Source organism: Pelodiscus sinensis, chromosome 3 (assembly GCF_052426305.1).
Source record: "Pelodiscus sinensis isolate ZL-2025 chromosome 3, ASM5242630v1, whole genome shotgun sequence".
Lineage (NCBI taxonomy): Eukaryota > Metazoa > Chordata > Testudines > Trionychidae > Pelodiscus > Pelodiscus sinensis.
Window position 1 is genome coordinate 183041750 of NC_143054.1, and position 17945 is coordinate 183059694.

General features: G+C 45.4%; 1 long non-coding RNA gene across 10 annotated transcripts in view; it reads left to right on the top strand.

The window, feature by feature from the left end:
• Nucleotides 1–17945, top strand: part of LOC149525196 (uncharacterized) — a 158845-nt gene that overhangs the window by 91584 nt on the left and 49316 nt on the right. For all 10 annotated transcript variants that reach the window (XR_016349281.1, XR_016349285.1, XR_016349278.1 and 7 more), the window contains one exon: nucleotides 10739–11230. This is a non-coding gene — a long non-coding RNA (uncharacterized LOC149525196). The remainder of the gene's footprint in view (nucleotides 1–10738; nucleotides 11231–17945) is intronic.

Below are 17945 nucleotides of genomic sequence, written 5' to 3' on the forward strand. Positions count from 1 at the left end.
TAGCGCCGCTCTGGGCGCTACTGGACCAACCCGGCAGCACCCCAGCTGCTCTGCCCCAGGCGTCCTGATTCAGCCACTGCTGGTCAGTTTCAGCAGCGGCTGAATCAGAACGCCTGGGGCGGAGCAGCTTGGGTGCTGCTGGGTTGGTCCAGTAGCGCCGAGGAGCGGCGGCGCTACTGGACCAACCCAGCAGCACCCCAGCTGCTCTGCCTCAGGCATCCCCAAGTCAGCCGCTGCTGAAACTGACCAGTGGCTGACTACAGGAAGCCCCTGCCCAGGGCTTCCTGGAATCAGCCGCTGATCAGTTTCAGCAGCAGCTGACTTGGGGATGCCTGGGGTTCTTAAGTTGAATCTGTATGTAAGTCAGAACTGGCATCCAGATTCAGCCGCTGTTGAAACTGATCAGTTTCAGCAGCGGCTGAATCTGGACGCCAGTTCCGACTTACATACAGATTCAACTTAAGAACAAACCTACAGTCCCTATCTTGTACGTAACCCGGGGACTGCCTGTATAGCCAAACAGATGTGCCTGGATCCCGAAAGTGGCTTAGGTGAGACAGCAGCACCTAACTTTTAGGTGTTTAGGAAACTACTAGAATAACATGGAGTTAGGTGCCTAAGTTCAAGTTACAGGGAGGTGTCTATCTCTGCTTATGATTCATGGCTAGAACCCCTCTCCTGGAGGCAGGTTGGCTTCAGTATCTGTACTGCTTCTTAGGAGGTGGCGTTAGTGCTTCATTAAGTGCACACGTGATGGCTGGGAGGGACCTGGATAGATGCGGCTAACTCAGGATTTACTTGGCACAATTCTGCATTCAAGTTATCCTTGCCAGGAGTTTTCCCATTTTTAAGGCTTTGATAGTTGGAATGATCTCTTCTTTCGTTGAGATGTCTGTGTTGATATCAATATCTTCTTCTGCCTCCTGGGTGTTTGCTTCCTCTTTGGGTGGCTCCCTACTCAGCAATTCTTTGATATGTTCTGTCCAGCACATTTCTTGTTCTTTTTCTGTTGTTAGTAGGTAGCTTTGTTTGTTTCGGATGAGAATATTTGTTGGTGTCTGCTGTTTACCACTTGTAATGTAAGATAGAATTAGTCATTTACTTCTTCATCACTGTCATTTGTTGAAACACAGCATTGAATGAGGGTGATACTGTGTTTCCCTTTCCGTCTGTCTCTCATAAATCTGCCGCTGCTGGACTTCCACTCAAGCAGGGACCATCCACTCCTTTCTGCAAAAGAGAGGCAACACCCTCATGGTGTTGTCCATCATCCTGTCCAGAATACAGCAGAGTTTCTCCTGAGGCTGTTGTTAATCTTCCAGGTCCTGTTCGTCTTGTTACCCAGGATTTGTAAGCTGTAGCATCTCATCTCTGCTGGGCGCTGAGCTTGCTTCCCTATTTTGTACTTCATCTGTATGTTCCGAAAACAAAGTTTGCTTTATGTCTTGGTGTTGAGCACTTCAGTCTTCATATCAGTGGCTTTCTTTTGGCTTTCACCACAAGCAGTCGTCCAGTTCATTGATCCTGAAGGCCATACATAACACACAGTAATGGTTGATTTCTCCATTGCTGTTTCCTGAAAGGTTTTTTAAAATGGCTCAGCCTTGTTAGTTCTGTTCCTAACCCCCAACCTGGAGGACCAGGGTGTTCTCTCCCTGGACCAATCCACTATGGTTGAATCTGTCAGGAGCAAAAAGCGTCCCCCCGGACAGACTCTGGGATCACTGGAGCATGCAAGTTGTCCCACCGTGACAAGGCACAGACAACAGAGGAACTGCAAGGTGGGAGGATCTTAAAACCTGGGGTCCAGCCTGAGTCCTAATGTCTATACCACAGTTTTACAGCCCTGTAGCCAGTCAGCCGACCCAGGTTCCCTGCAGGTGCTCAAGTGCAGTCAGACTCTACAGGATTATGAGGTGGCTGAGGAGCGTTTTATGGACCACACCGGTGCCTAACAATGGGACTTAGATGAATAAATCTTGAGTTTAGGTTCCTAAAGTACCTTTGCAGATCTGGGCCCTTGTAACAGAACAGTAACTTAGGAGTGAAATGAGTCCTGTTACAGAGGGCAATTGGCATCTGTCTGCAGTTATGGAAATCTGCCAAGTACTTTCTCTAGAATCTGCAAGGGCTTATCTAGAAATCAAAGTAGAAGAGGTATCTAGACACCAAAAACAACATTAAAAGAATCCAGATTCTGTTATATTTAAATGAGAGCAATCATTTTTAGATTTAGTGTAATTACAAGGCAAATTAGATAGACAGAAATTGTTCTAACAGAGTCCCTTAAACTGGCAGTAGCGGCCATGTGTTTTTCTTATCATGGTAAAAATATCTTTCCTTTTCCTTTAAACTATACTGACCCAGGGTGAATAGCTGTCACATTCTTAGGTTTCGAGTCTATAAATATATATGCACTGAAATTGATATATTACTCCAGTTACAGCACTCTAGTAATGTCAGTTTTTTTAACCTTATTCATCCCACCCACCCCCAATAGTCTGTACCATTTCTCATTTCAGCATTTTGTAACATATGAAAACATTGGAAATGTAAATTGAAATAAATGATATTGCATCCTCTTATTTCAGCAGTGCATTTGGTTCATCATTTTTTGATCAGTGTTCTTCTTGGCAAATGGTCTGTTGTGATTGTCTTTAGCAAGAACAGATGTTGAAGCCATCTCTCTTCACAGCATTTTAAAATTATACTTTAGAGCAGTGGTCACCAACCAGTAGATCAGGATCTGCTGGTAGATCTTGGAGCCTCTGACAGGTGATCCCAACTGATTTGGCCAGAAGGCTATCAGCTGCCCTTCCTCCCACTGCTGTACATCTCCTGCCCTTTGCCTTGGAGCTGCTCCTCTCCCTGGGGTGCTTTCTGTGCAGGGCAGGGGAGGAGGATGCTGATGTCAGGGTGCCCCTTCTTCCACCCTGTATCCTTTCTCCACAAAGCAGAGAGGTGGCACAAGACGGCTGGGGATGGAGGGAGTTTGCTGGCTGCTTTAGGGAGTGGTCCAGGGCCAGAGCAGGGCAGAACAGGCTGCCTTAGCCCCACTGTACCATCAACCAGGAGCCACCTGACGAAAGCAGTGCCCAGCTGGAGCCCACATCCTGAACTCCTACCCCAGCCATGAACCCCCTCCTGCACCCCAAGCCTCTGCCCTAGCCCACAGCATTCCTGCATCCCAACTGCCTGCCCCCAGAGCAGCTCAGAGCCCCTCTCACACTCCAGATCCCTTAATCCCAGACCAAAGACTCCACCCCAACCCTCTGCCTCAGCCTGATGAAAGTGAGTGAGGGTGGGCAAGAGAGGGAGGATGGAGTGAGCAGGGACGGGGCCTCAGAGAAGGGGCGGGAAAGAGTTGGGGCAAGGGTATTTATATTTGAGGTAAATCTTGGATTGCACTTAAATTCAAAAAGTGATCTCATACTTAAAAAGGTTGCAGACCATTGCTTTAGATTGTCCTAAAAGTGTTTTAATATATTTTGCTCTTCCAGCAGAGTGGTATGAGATTTTGGCATTGACATTTTCTGTATTTCAGTTTGTGATATTATACAAGCTCAGAAAGTCAAACATTTAAACAAGACAAGTTAATGATCTGTTTTTAACAAAGTCTGTGGAAAAGACACTACTAATGCTTTCCAAGGATTATCCAGTCTTTTCACTTCATTCCTAGAGGAAGCAGGGTCAATTATTTAACTTATATTATTGTACCAGAGATGTAGCCATGTTATCTAAGAAGGGTAGCTATGTCAGTCTGTAACTTAAAAAAAAATCAAAAGCTAGTATGAGACATTTACAGCCTATTCACTTAGCCTCATTAGCACCGGCACTACAATTGACAGGTATTTTTGTTCTCCCCCTCTTTCTTCTTTTTCTGTTATAAATTGGGAGGTTCCACCCCCTAGAGCTCCCCAGTATTAGCCCCACCCCAAGCCCCCCAGCACTAGCTCTGTCCCCAGAGCCCCAGTGCCTGCCCCATCCCCCTCACGTAGCCCTGCGCTGCCTCCCAGCTGCCAGCTGAGTGTTGCTGCCCGGATCATGGCTGCTCTAAGGCTGCCGTGCCAGGTTCCGTGTGGTTCTTCCACCATGCAGCAAAACACTCTTCGGCATCTGGGAAGACACCCCGCCCCATCCGGTGCTGGTTGGCTGAGAGGCAGGGCAAGACACGCCTCTCTCAACAGCCACAGTGGTGTAGCCCAGCACCGGCCCCCAGTGTTGCCGTTGCCCGGTAGCCAGAGGTCTGTGAGCCCAGCAGTGCACTGTGGATTGGCGGTTGGGAACTGCTGCACTAAACTCTGACTTTGTGGTTTCCATATGTGTTGTCTGTTGCTTTTATCCGCCTGAAAAGATCAATATTGTATACATTTTAGGACTGTCTGAAAAGCCCACCATCATTTTTAAGCTGAAGGAGTTACTACAAAATATCAGGTGACATTGCCTTCCCTCCCAGCCACTGAGTGCACTTGTATAAGTACTCCTGCTTCAGATCTAGGTCAGTTCTACTAGAAGCATTTACCTGCTTGTTATTTTTCATGGAGATATTGCATGTAATTCTTTATGCATGAGAATTATTGGGTCAGATTTGAAAAATGCAAAAGTGACTGAAAATCCCATTGAAATATCCTAAAATATGTTTGCCACCAATATCGAAGATCACACAATTCATTGATTTCAGCTAGGGATGTAAGCGACTAATCGACTAGTCAGCTATCCGATAAACAAAAGCTTATTGGTTAGTCACTAGTCACTTCCACTCCCTTGCTGCCTCCATCATAAAGAGGGGGGGATGGAGTGGGGAAGAGGAGTGCGTGCTGGAAGTAGCCGGCTTAAAAGCTGGTTCTCCCTACCCCCAGCTCCAGCTCCGTGGGAGAGGGCAGGGGCTCAGCAGCAGCCAACTTTGAAATGTACAAGAGTCCCTGCTGGGGCTCTTGTGTATTTCACAGCGGAAGCACCTGCGTGGAGCCCAGGATCAGCAGGACACCCCGCTGGCCCCAGGCTCCACGCCACGTTACAACTTTGAAATGCACAAGAGCCTCCGCTGGGGTTCTTGTACATTTCAAAGACGGAACGCGGAAGTTCTTATCGACTGATCAAATAGTCGATGGAAATCCCTTCGACTGTCCGATTAATTACTCAAAATTGAACATCCCTAATTTCAGCAAGTCTGGCTATTCCTCTTCATCATTTCCTATGGACATGAAGCTTTGTTTGTAGTAGAGCAAAGTGTATCAAAAGTTAAGCTATGAAAACTACCTCAATGGAAGATAGCACTTATCAGGTATAATTATTTTTTCTTGGCAGTATTTTGCAGCAGGTCTTACAAAATCCACTTCCTCATGTAAATAGGAGGCTTTCTAGGGTTAATCTTATCAATTTCTGTGGACCCTAAATTTTCATTTTTAAAAATGAGTCTCTCTTTCCCTCCCACCTTTTTCCCCTCTTTAACTAGCTCACACAGACTCCAGTGGCCTTATTTTTGATCTAATATATCATAAACGAGAAGTGAATTGGGCCTCAAATTTCTAACCATTACATACATGAACAGCAAGTAAACTGATGCAGTCCTGTCTTCCTAAGTCTGTAAATGGACAGTCCCAGTGCAGTATTTCTGCTGTTGCTCAGAGCTTTCTCAAGATGCAGCACAGTTCAGTGTGTTGCTACCCAGAACCCCATGGGCAGTTGTGAAAGTAGCAAGAATTGTGGTCAGTTTCACCCTGATGCTGCTTGGGAACACTTTGGGTTGAAGGGGCAATGGAGCTATTCACTGAGAGGGATTACTCAAAAACAAAGATAAAGGTAGGGTAATGGAAACCCCGCTGAGCCAAGGATTTTCAGGGAGTTCCACATTTATCTGACAGCTAGTAACTAGAGACTGATACAAAAGATATAGCCGCTAAAAGCAGGCCAGGGACAGCATCTTGGCAGAAATCCCAGCATCCTCTTTTTTCCTAGCAGCTGTAGGGGGAGTTTGGTCTCTTACCTCAGTATTAAAACCCATTCATCTTTTGTACTGGTCAGTAGCCGGCAAGTGTAATTCTCTGACTAATCAGTGTCTGGTAACATTTCCAAGCCCGTTAGGAGAGAATGTGGGCAGGTGCATAGAAACGAGCAAGAGAAAGAGTGGAAGGATGAGATGGGTTAGAACAAGAGAGGGAGGTAAAGTACTAGGAGCCTGGGTGCTGACTTTTATTTTTCCTGGTAGGTGCTCCATGCCACGACTTTGTCCCCACACTGTTTCTTCTTCCAAAGCCCTGCCCCACCTCCACCTCTTCCTACTCCCACTGAGACCCTGCCCTCGCTCTACCTCTTCCTGCTCCCTCTCCCAGCCATGCTCTTTCTTCCGCTCCCCCCGTTCCATCCCAAATGGGACCCCACTGTTACCCCACCTCTTATCCCCTGTGCTTCATCTCCCCAGCTGGTTGCAGCTCTCCCTCACCCAAGCATCTCTTGCCAGGCTATCAGTGCTGAGCATTCCATATTTTTTTCCATGGGTGCTTGGAGCTCCTGTGAAGTCAGCCCCTATGATTTAGCTCAGTGTTTCTGAAAGTGTTCCGCGGAATCACTCTCAGAAACACATTAACTGTCCGCCCCAGTTTGTTTATTTACCGCTTCTCGCGGCTCCCCTTGGCTGCAGAGGACAAAACGGAGCCAATGGGAGCCGCAAGGCTCCGTGGCTGCGGTGCTGGTAAATAAACAAACCGGGGTGGCCAGTTAATGTGTTTCTGAGAGTGATTCCGCAGATCACTTTCAGAAACACTGATTTAGATGGTGTCTGGAGAAATGGGAGGAAAAAGGGAGAGAGAGGCAGAGGGCACAGTGTAGAAACAGCAAGAGAGGGATAAGGGGAGAGAAGGAAAAGAAGAAGCAGACACTGAAAACAGCTACATGGGGGAAAAGATACCCCATGATGCAGGGGAGGGGGAAAGTGGAAGAAAGCCAGGTCAATGGAACAAAAGCAAGAGCTTACTGGTGAGCCAAACTGATTGAGTAGCCTTCATACATATTCCACTTGATCATTTTCACCAGTATTCATCAACTACTTATTCAACAATTAGCTTTTTCTGTACAATTAGCCATACCAGTAAATCACATTACATTTTTTTCAACACAGTAGCTTATTTGACAATATATTACAGTAAAATATAGCACACACTAAACAGCACACAAAGGTCTTATCCCTTTAAATTGCAAGAATTGTGGTCTGATTGAGGCAGGTGGGATTGAGGGAGGAGTGGCATATCAGGGGTATTTTTCATCCCTGTTAAAGGTTTAGACCATGGGTGTCAATTAAATTTTTCAAACGCTGATTTAAGATAAATTGAAAAACATTGATACAGTACAGTCTTATTGTTGTATTAATTTAATTATGTTAATAAGAGTAACAGTAACAACATGTACAAAAATAAAAGCTGTATATATGATTGGTTTAGCTGACTCTTACTTCAATGCTGTGATGAAGGGGCGTGTGTGATACTTTCTGAACCTAGCGTCTTGGTGAATGTGTGCACTTTAATAATGTCAGTTTGGCTCTGAAAAGTGATCTGAATGTAGGGGTTAACCTTTACATGAAGTGAGTCAAATTTTTATATTTTAGTTTAGAACTCAAAATGCTTTATGAAAAGCCTTTTACCAACTTTACCAGTGGAGGATCTTATCTATAGAAAAGAAAAAAACATTTAAACTGGTTCAGTAAATCAGGTTTGTTTGTGTTACTCTGGGGAAGAGCTTTATTGATCTTTTGCTATTTCTATGTTAATTGAAGTCACCATTTGCATTTTCTACTCAGAAGAATCCCAGGAAGAAAGGTGGACTATTTGATACTGTACTACAAATTCCAGAAAGGTAAAGCCAAGCATTTGTTATTAGGTCAGTTTATAACTGCATTCAGGTTGAACGTATTTTCTGTTGCTTTAAACTTTGGGCCTGGTTTTCACATTTTACCTGTGCTGGATTTTTTGAATGTGATTCTGTTGACTTCAGTGAAGTTATTCCTGAATAATACTAATGCACATGATAGCAGAATCAGCTCTTCAAGATGAAGACCAAGTTAAAGGTGGTAGAAAACTACCGGCTAAGTGTGTATAAAAATTCTTTTAACACTTTTATTTGTTTTTCTTATGTGGCTCTTTTTCTTTCACCGTGGAACCCCAGTGTTTCCATAATTATCAGCCCTTCAAAAAAATCAAAGTTTTTTTTCTCCCATATGTTTTATTTCTTTGATCTATTGATCTGGAAAAAGCTATAAAGCTCACTGTTTCTGCACCTTTTATGTTTGGCTTGTGCCATTTTGGCTGAGGTTGGAATCTTTGTCAGCCAATTATTTCACTCATGTTTCTCAGTCCTATTTATATCTCTTAGAGAGACGCTGTCAGCTTGAAAAAAACCTCACTTGTGCCAGAAAACTTTTTACCTGCCATTATTTAATTAACATCAAGAGTCTTTATTGCAAAATATGAGATCTTTCTTCTAGCTTGATTATTTTGTGCATTTGACAGCAGTTGGTGTACAGTTATTTTCACTTTTTCTTTATACAGCTAGTAAGGCTCTGTTCTTTCTCTGGGTTTTCCACACACCCGGGGAAGGAAAAAAGATAAGAAAATGTGATTTTTAAAATCACAGGATTGTCATGGGGACTGGGGAGCAGGTGTAGTCCAGTAATTGAAATGATTATACACTGAATCCATTTTTCTAAATGGATTCAGGTACACCGTGTTACTTTAAAATTACTAAAAGGGTCTAATTCTTCAGAGCTTTGCAATGTGAATAGTCATTCATATCTGTGTAAAGTGACTCTAAAACAATAAATAAATAAGGCATCAGCTGAAGGTAAGGAGGCGGGGTGGGTCTCAGTGTCCTAATGGATACGGCATCAGCCTCCAGAGCCTTGGATTGTGGTTTTGAGTCCCACCCACATCCCCCATGCCCCAGGAGCAGCTGCGCAGCCACCACCAGAGCCCGCAATGAGGCAGGAGCAGGGCTCCCAGCCTCTGTCGACCCAGCTCCCCAGGAGTGGGGCTGGCTCTGCTGCAGCAGTGAAGCTTCCTCCCTGGGAGCTGGCTGAGTGTAACCAAGACCATTAACCGATAAGCATCAATGTATCGGTTAAACGGTTATTCAGTTATACTCCAACATCCCTACTTTGCATGTACAGAGGGAGTAGTCCCTGCCCTTTTTTCCAGCCCTGATGGCAGAAAGGGGCATTAAAGTAGATATAACGACTTCCACAAGAAAGCGTTTGGTGCTGGAAGCGGGTTGGAGATGACTTGCTCATGACTCCCGCTGTTCTTGGGTGGCACAGCTGCTGTAGGAACCACTGCAGTTGGGATGCAAGTTAGGGCAACCCTTAGTGCTGCTCTACATTGTGCTTGACTTGATCTAACCCCCCAAATAGGGAGGGTGCATTGGTTTCCCCCAGACTGAGCACTAGCACGTGCATGAATTAGAGTTAATGCTTTGAGATCTATGGATGAAAATCACTGTATAAGTTAGGTATTCATTATTATAGCTATGAATGGGTGTAAATGACTACACAAGGTGCAAAGTAATTGAGAATCAGGCCATCATTTTTTAAAACTTGGAATACAATTATAAGTAGTGTGGAAGCAGGGAAAGGAAAAAGGGGATTTGTGTGCAGCCATCTTAGGGTTGTTAGGAATAGAGCAAGAGACAGGCTAACCCTGAGGCCTAACAATGCAAGAGCGAGAATTGTAAGAGATGCTTCGCTCTAAAGATAAGGATGGAATGCTGACTCCAGCAGGAACCTTGAGATATGGTAGCATCTGAAGGGAATTGTGTGGGCAGGGAGATAACCGTGAGCCATTGATGTATGTAACAGGAAGGTATATATACTTGTCTTTCACTGCTTGTATTTTGAAGATCTGCTTAGGAAGGGGCCCCATGCCCATCCGACAGCAGTCTTCTCTTGCAATTGCTTAAAATAAACTGCCTCTGACTTGTTGCTTACTAAACGCAGAGTGAGGACTTTGTTTTCTTCCACAGTAGAGAAAGTCTGCAAATGAGAATTTTAACTTTGGAAGTAGATTATCTATGTATTGTGGAATTCAGTACCAGTACTGTATAAATAGTAAATCTAGGAAAAATGTTGTACCTGCCAAATTCTGCTATTCTGAGTCATTCGTGACTACAGTGAATTTCCCATTAACTTCATAATAGGCAAAGTGGTTCAGTGGTCAGAGCCCTAGTTGGAGAACCTGGAGTAGTATTTTCAAAAGTTCTTTAATGTTATGATTACAGGTCACTTAGGAGATTTTGAAATTTTTATATCTTAGTTTTATTCTTGGTCCAGATACTAACTTGGTGTGTAAACTGGAGCAAGTCACTCCGCTCCCTGTATATCAGTTTCCTTATTTGTAAAATGAAAATAATAAAGGTAATTTTGCCTAATAAAATACTTTGAGATTTATGAATGCTAAAGGCTTCACTGCATGGCAGGAAGGTCCATATGAATATCTCTGTAATTCAGTACTTAGAGATCTTATTTACTGTTCTGTGCTTACAAATGGAAGTTGGAGGAGGATGTAAGAATACAACAAGAAATTAACTGTGAATTAACTTTTCTTCGATGATATCTTGAAACAACCATGCTGGGTTTTTTTAGATATATTGCAATTGACTTAACTAATATTTTTGAGAAAGTAATCCAATTAAAATGGGTCCCACAGTTGCATACTTCCTTTCCTCATATTCACTTTAGTCTTTGTAACTCCTCCAGATCTATGAACAAAAGCTGCAAGGATCATATATGAAACCTAGATGTTTCCAGAGTCCTCCGGAGGAAGAAAAGCAACCTGCCTCAGGTGGAGAAGCCATCAGAGAAAGTGTCAGCACACATCCAGTCTGTTACTGCTGTGGATAAAAATAAAGTAACAACAGACCACAGTCGCTACCTCCGGGATCACTTGAACACTTTAGTTGTGCTTTTTCACAGTGCTAGAGGGACTAAACAGGAAAACAAATCCAGGTTAGATTTGCCATCTTCAGAGGTTTTGTCAGAAGGACTGTCAGCCGAGATACGAAGTTCCAGAGTGTCCAAGTTGCAAAAAGGAAAGGAGGATCCAGAATGATTGACAAGTTCATTTTGCAATCAAAGAGAGACAAGGAAGCCTTGCAGAAGAGTATTGTGGTGCTAGATGACATGCTGGAAATATATAAAGAGCATAATAAACCAGCTGAAGGACACGAGAGCAAAGTAACATGCTCTGTGGTAAGTGAAAGACACCTGCCTTTTAGTATGACTCCAGAGCTGTGTGCTTCTGTTATTCCCCGTGCTGCATATCAGTGTGTATATCTGCATATCAGAGGGCATTGCATGGGAGGAGGGAACTTTAAACAGAACTGATTCTACAGCAGTGGTCCCCAACCTTTTGGGGCTGCCAGGCGCCTAGGGCGGGGCCACTCACGCGCCGCACATCCGGGGGCGGGGCCACGCATGTGCCACGTGCCTGGGGGCGGGGCCGCACATGCGCCGCATGCCGGGGCTGGCACGTGCCGCATGCCCGGGACAGGGGCCGAGCCTGGGGGCGGAGCCGCCCATGTGCCATGCGCCAAGGGCCGGCACCGGCATGTGCTGTGTGCCCAGGGCAGAGGCTGCCCATGCACCTCGCGCCCGGGGCTGGCAGGGGCCGCCCATGTGCCAGGAGCCGGCACCGCGCATGTGTTGCGTGCCCGGGGCAGGAGCCACCCATGCGCCACGCGCCCAGGGCCGACACCATGCATGTGCCACGTGCCTGGGGGCAGGGCCGGCCCAGATTGTTCTATGGGCGCACTTAAATGCCCCAGCGGGCGCCATGGCAATTCCAAAGGTTATAACTTTCTATTTAAAAATCAGTAGGATGAAGAACTGTTCCATAAGTATTTTGTATAGTGGGTTTTCCCCTAGAGCTTTTTGTTGTTGCATATTTTTAATGTCCTAGGCTCTGATGTTGCTAACAGCTATTCCCAGGCTTGACGTTTCACTTACTGAAGTCAGTGCAACTACTCCCATGGGTAGAGTCAAGCATCTACCTGTAAGATCCGGATCTAAGTATCTCCTCCTAAATAAATGTCTGTTTAGCAGTTCTCTGCCTTATGCAGGTTTATTTTTTATCTCTGAATTGTCTTGTTTGTCCTATGTATGGGCAACTACAGCACAAATTATGCTGGTGTGCATCAGCCAGAATGCTGGCAAACAACTGTAACCTGGACGTATTAGTATTAGTAAGATTCTCTTTTTTTGCCATATAAAAACAAGAAACATAATGTGCATGGCTACTATAAAATGTGCACTGATTCTTGCACTGACTTAAATTTTCCTTTTTATTAAATCAGGAACAACAGCAGCACCTGGGAGAGGAAGTTTTCCTTCTTGATGGTTTGGTGGGACTGTATCAAAGGCTATGTCTAGACTGCAAGCCTCTTTCGAAAGAGGCTTTTTCGAAAGATACTTTTGAAAAAGCCTCTTTCGAAAAAGAGCGTCTAGACTGTGAGCAGTACTTTCGAAAAAGCAAGCCGCTTTTTCGAAAGAGAGCACTCAGGCAGTCTGGATGCTCTCTTTCGAAAAAGCCCTGTTTGCATTCAAGAACTCCTTTTTTCGAAAGAGCACTTTCGAAAAAAGGCGTTCTTCCTCGTGAAATGAGGAGTACCGCCGTTGAAAGAAAAGCCGCATTCTTTCGATTTAATTTCAAAAGAATGTGGCTACAGTCTAGACGCAGGTGAAGTTTTTTCGAAAAAAGGCTACTTTTTTCGAAAAAACCCCTGTAGTCTAGACACAGCCAAAATAAACAAGCATGTGTGAGGAACAGATCAGAATTGAATGAACTGTAAGAGGAAAGGAAAGGGAAGCAGCTACAAATGGTAAGAGTCAGTTTCACTTTTTGTTTTTGTTGTTTTCCAGCAAAATACTTAAGTCACAAGAATTGGAAGTATGTTTAAAAAGCATTTTTAAAAGGTCACACTGAATAGCAGAACTGCTTGAGAGATTAAAAACAACAACGTCATCTCAATGGGTCAAATTTTAAATAGAAACTAGAAACCAAATAAGTAGAGAGAGGACTTATTGAAGCTCCAGAATGGTTTCTTCAAGCATATTATCTGTACAGGGCTGTCTCCAAAAACAAAATGTATTGTGATCTGGCGCTAAGACCAAGGATTGGGATAGGAGTTTGGGTCAGGAGGCCACTTACCTTGGCCAGTTGCAGGCAAGAAGGCAGTAGAACCCCCATCCCCAGCTGACCACTTCCATGGTGGTACAGCTGCCCCCCAGTGGTGAGTGTAAGGGTTGTGTCCCTCCTCTCTGTCCTCCCCCCCTTTCCATGTTGAGGAAAACATTCGCATTCTAGGCACATCCCATTTTCCTGGCACAACCATACTCAGACCTTGCTTTAAGTTAAGATAAGAGGAAGCTGCATACACAATTTAGTGGTCTTAGCTCTTACTGTTTAGGAGTTCTTGAACAAATGGACTTGCAGACACAGACAGAAAGACTTATAGACACACAGATCTCTTGCTGTCTTGCGTGCACACTTTCTCTCTCTTCATTATATATATATATATGGAGAAAGAGTGGTCAAAGTATTACTCAAGTACCTTGTTTAGTTGTATTTTTGAAAAGTGTTAGGGAGCAAATGATAGCTAGCTACTCTGTTTCATGGAATGTGTGTGTAAATTGAAAGTATTTTCAACATAAGTTTTTATCAGTATATGGTTTATCCATTACTTTACTATATAAGGCCTGCTTACCAACTATTGCCTTTTTGAAATTTACTTATTTAAAAAGAATATTTTTGAATACACAAAATTAAATATTTTTTAGCATAAATCTTCTTTCTTCTCAACACACTTTCCTTGGGCCCATATTAGGAGGCAGGAGATTCTGTTTGCTGTTTTCTGTCTGGTGCTATAAGCAGATTGCCATCTGCTGGATACAGTGAATAATATGCTGGCTCTATTGTGCTTGTTGTCTTTGATTGTTTCTATTCCTTGATATACTATCAAAATTTGAAGGTGAACTTACTGTTCCTGAAAGGCACCTGAGTGAGGCCTTTGAAGAGTGAAGTCCATATGTAACCTACTGACTACAGGGTTACACATGAAACAGATGACAGGAGAGTTTATTCTATGCTGTTCTGCCAGTCTGTTCCATTCTGGTGCCCAGTCTAAATGCCTATTTAGATTTTGTGTACGTTGCTTATCCTGTCATCAGGGTACAATGTGGACTGTGTCTACTTGCTAACTTCATATAAACCACCACTAGTGACAGAAATGTAAATGTTGGTTCATTCTTGAGGAAGCTACAGTCCTCGTTTTTCTGAAGGATGGCGGGAAATCACAATGTTTCGTGGTATTTGAACAATAATTCCTCTTCAGATTTAGGAACCTAAGCCCTGCTTCACACTTAAGTTGCGGCCCTCGGCAGGTGCTTTGAGTTAAGAGGAAAGGTAAGGGAGAGGATGAGAGTGGGCACAAGGGAGATTAGGAGATAAGATGGAACAATTGGAGTTGTGAAAGCAGAAAAGAAATTCCTGACCTTCACAATTCCCCCTGACTCTCAAAGGTCCAGATCACATCACCACACCTTGTGATCAAGGTGAGTTAAATACTAATTTCACTGCCCCATCGAAGCGATTTGTTATATTAGGGTGTAGGCTCACATAATGAGAATTGCTGAGCACTTACAACTGCTTTGGAAATCAACAGTAAGGCTTTAGTTTAATTGCATTCAGTGGGAGTAAGACCAAGGAGTATAATCCAGCCCTCAATGAGTTGCTTCACTCAAGGAGATGATCCTCCATCTGCAGCACATCCTGCTTTTGTCAGCCTGGGAACAAAGGAAGACATGTAGTGGGCATGTCCTATCTTGGGCCCATACATTTGTTAGGCATTTTAATATTTTTTCTATACTTATTTTGTCACATGAGAAATTACAAAATGGAGATTGAATTACATGACCTCCTATTGTAAGGATTCAGTTTACTTGCATTAAATGTATTTATATACTAAGAATCTCAGCAGAACTCTTCTGTAGATAGGTGGCTCAGAATCTATATTTAGTGAACCAAACTTCGCAGCTATTCTTCTGAAATCAGTGGAGTTATGACTTACAATGAAAACAAAGCACAATTGACCCTGGTATGTTTACATGAGATTTTCCGGATCTCCAATACACTTTGAGGTGTGGCCAAAATGAACCATTGTTGCAGTAATGGAAAAAGTGTCTGGAAAAAATCACTTATTTCCTTTGGAAAGAAAAAAATGAAGATATAGTCTTAAGTCTGACTATTTTCCTTACTTTATCTATTGCATTCTTCTGGAGTTTAAGAGTTTTGTGCATATTGCCAGTTTCATTTGGAATGTTATCTGTGAGATCACAATGTAATGGGGGGACTTTCTGCAGCGCAATATCAAGGGTAAAATCCAAACAAGAAATCTGAAAGGAAGTTCTAAAGAGCATGTCTATGCCATTGTTCTAATCATGCAGAGTGATTGTTTCCTTGCATACAAATTTTGACAGGTACACTGTTCTGTTGAAAGGAGCAAATGTAGCAAATCGCCTAATTTTTCTGTTAAGTTGTTATTATAGTTAAAAGAAGTAAGTGTAATTTTCTGTTTTGTCTTTTTATTACCTACATCTGACATCATTTTGAGTACAGCCTGTTTCCCTGTAGAGTCAGGTAGGCCCCTGTCAGACTCATATGGACATATCCTTGTGCCTGCACAAATTGATGTCAGCCTGCATGGGTCTCATGGCAGGATCAGGTCCTTTCTTCAATTTTTTTTCCTTTTTGATAAGATCTTTATAAAGATCAACAATGGAGCAGATCCATTGCTTCCTTGCTCTTTTTTAAAGGTGGTTGTTAAAGAAATGTTTCCTTGTCACTGGATATTGGATATTTCCAATTTCAAAAAAATCCAAGGAGACAGTGTTACTATAAATGCAGACTTTGACTACAAAAAACAAACAAATCCATTTTAGAGTGAATGATGTTGTAAAGGCTTGCAGTGTCTTTCTCAGGTACTTCACAAGAACATGTAGCCAGGTCTCCGCTAAAAAAGTTAGGTCAACCCAGCTACATTGCTCAGGAGTCTGAGAAAGCCACACTTCTGAGTGATGTAGTTAAGAGCCAATATAACCGCCCCCTCCCTCCTCCACACACACACTGTAGACAGCAGTCGGTTTATAGAGAAATTCTTCTGTCAACCTAACCAGTTATAGTGGACTAGCTGGAGTTACCCAGCATTGCTCGGGGCAGGCGGTGGGGTCCTGCTGGGGGTACCCTATGTGAGGGGTGGGTGGGAGGGGGCAAGCACAGGACCTAGGGTGGGTGGGGTGGCCCAGCTCATGCCCAGGGCTGCAGGTGCTACAGGGGGCAACGACCCACCTCCCGCCCCGAAACTTTTTCCCTGCTACCTGCTGCACCATGGGGCCGCTCCAGGGGCTCCCCTCTCCCACAGGCCGCGGCGAGCAGGTGCTGGGCTCCCCACCACATGACCAGGAAGCTGCGCCGGACCCTGGGCCGCTCCCAGCACCACTGCCGCCGCCGTGCTGCGCCGGCAGCCACAAGCTCCAGCCCACTGCTCGGCAACCCTCAGCCGCCGCCGGAGGGAAGGGGCCCGGGTCGAGTAACATCATGGATGGAAGGGAGGAGGGGGCTCCCCCGCCCTGGACGGGCCTGCACAGTGGAACAGCCTGGTAGAGGTGAGTGGGCAGCTGCCGCTTGGAGCGCTGCCCCTCCCCTCGTGCCTCCGCCGCCAGCCTTAGTGAGTGACTGTCCCCGCCAGTTCCCCTGGGAAACCGCTCCTCCCCGCACTGCCAAAAGTACCTTAAAAATCTTCTCCTGAAAGGTTAAAACCTTACCCCATGCAAAGTTTGGTTGCGGTAGCTCTTACAGTGCCCAAGTTATTAGCGCACAAACATACAAACAGTCTCCTTTATATATTTGATTACAGGCAGTCCCCGGGTTACGTACAAGATAGGGACTGTAGGTTTGTTCTTAAGTTGAATCTGTATGTAAGTTGGAACTGGCGTCCAGATTCAGCCACTGCTGAAACTGACCGCCAGTTCTGACTTACATACAGAATCAACTTAAGAACCCCAAGCGTCCCCAAGTCAGCTGCTGCTGAAACTGATCAGCAGCTGATTCCAGTAAGCCCGGGGCAGAGAAACTCTGCCTCAGGCTTCCTGTAGTCAGCGCTGGTCAGTTTCAGCAGCAGCTGACTTGGGGACGCCTGGGGCAGAGCAGCTGGGGTGCTGCTGGGTTGCTCCAGTAGCACCGCTCCTCGGCACTACTAGACCAACCCAGCAGCACCCCAGCTGCTCTGCCCCAGGCGTCCTGATTCAGCCGCTGCTGAAACTGACCAGCAGCGGCTGAATCAGGACGCCTGGGGCAGAGCAGCTGGGGTGCTGCCGGGTTGGTCCAGTAGCGCCCAGAGCGGCGCTGCGGGACCAACCGGCAGCGCCCCAGCTGCTCTGCCACAGGCGTCTGGAGAAAAGCCTAGTCTGCTGGGGGGAAGGGGACATACTAGCTGCGCCCCCCCCCCACACCAGCAGACCAGGAAGACGCGGGCGGCGGACCGAGACGCACTGCAGTCCTGCCGCCTGGGTCCTCCATGGCTTTGCTCCCCATCTCCCTGGTCTGCTGGAGACCAGCAGACCAGGGAGACGGGGAGCAAAGCCTCTGAGGACGCCAGCGGCGGGACAGCCGTGGGGCGTCTGGGCTGTTCCGCTGCCGGCTTCCCCCGAGACTTTGCAAAGCCGCGGGGGGGCTCGGGCAGCGGGGCAGCCCAGACACGCCTGGGCTGCTCCGCTGCCGGCTTCCCCTAGGCTTTGCAAAACCGCGGAGGGGCTTGGGCAGCGAGGCAGCCCAGGCGCGCCTGGGCTGCTCCGCTGCCGGCGTCCCCAAGGCTTTGCTCCATGGCTTCCTGGTCTGCAGACCAGGGAGACG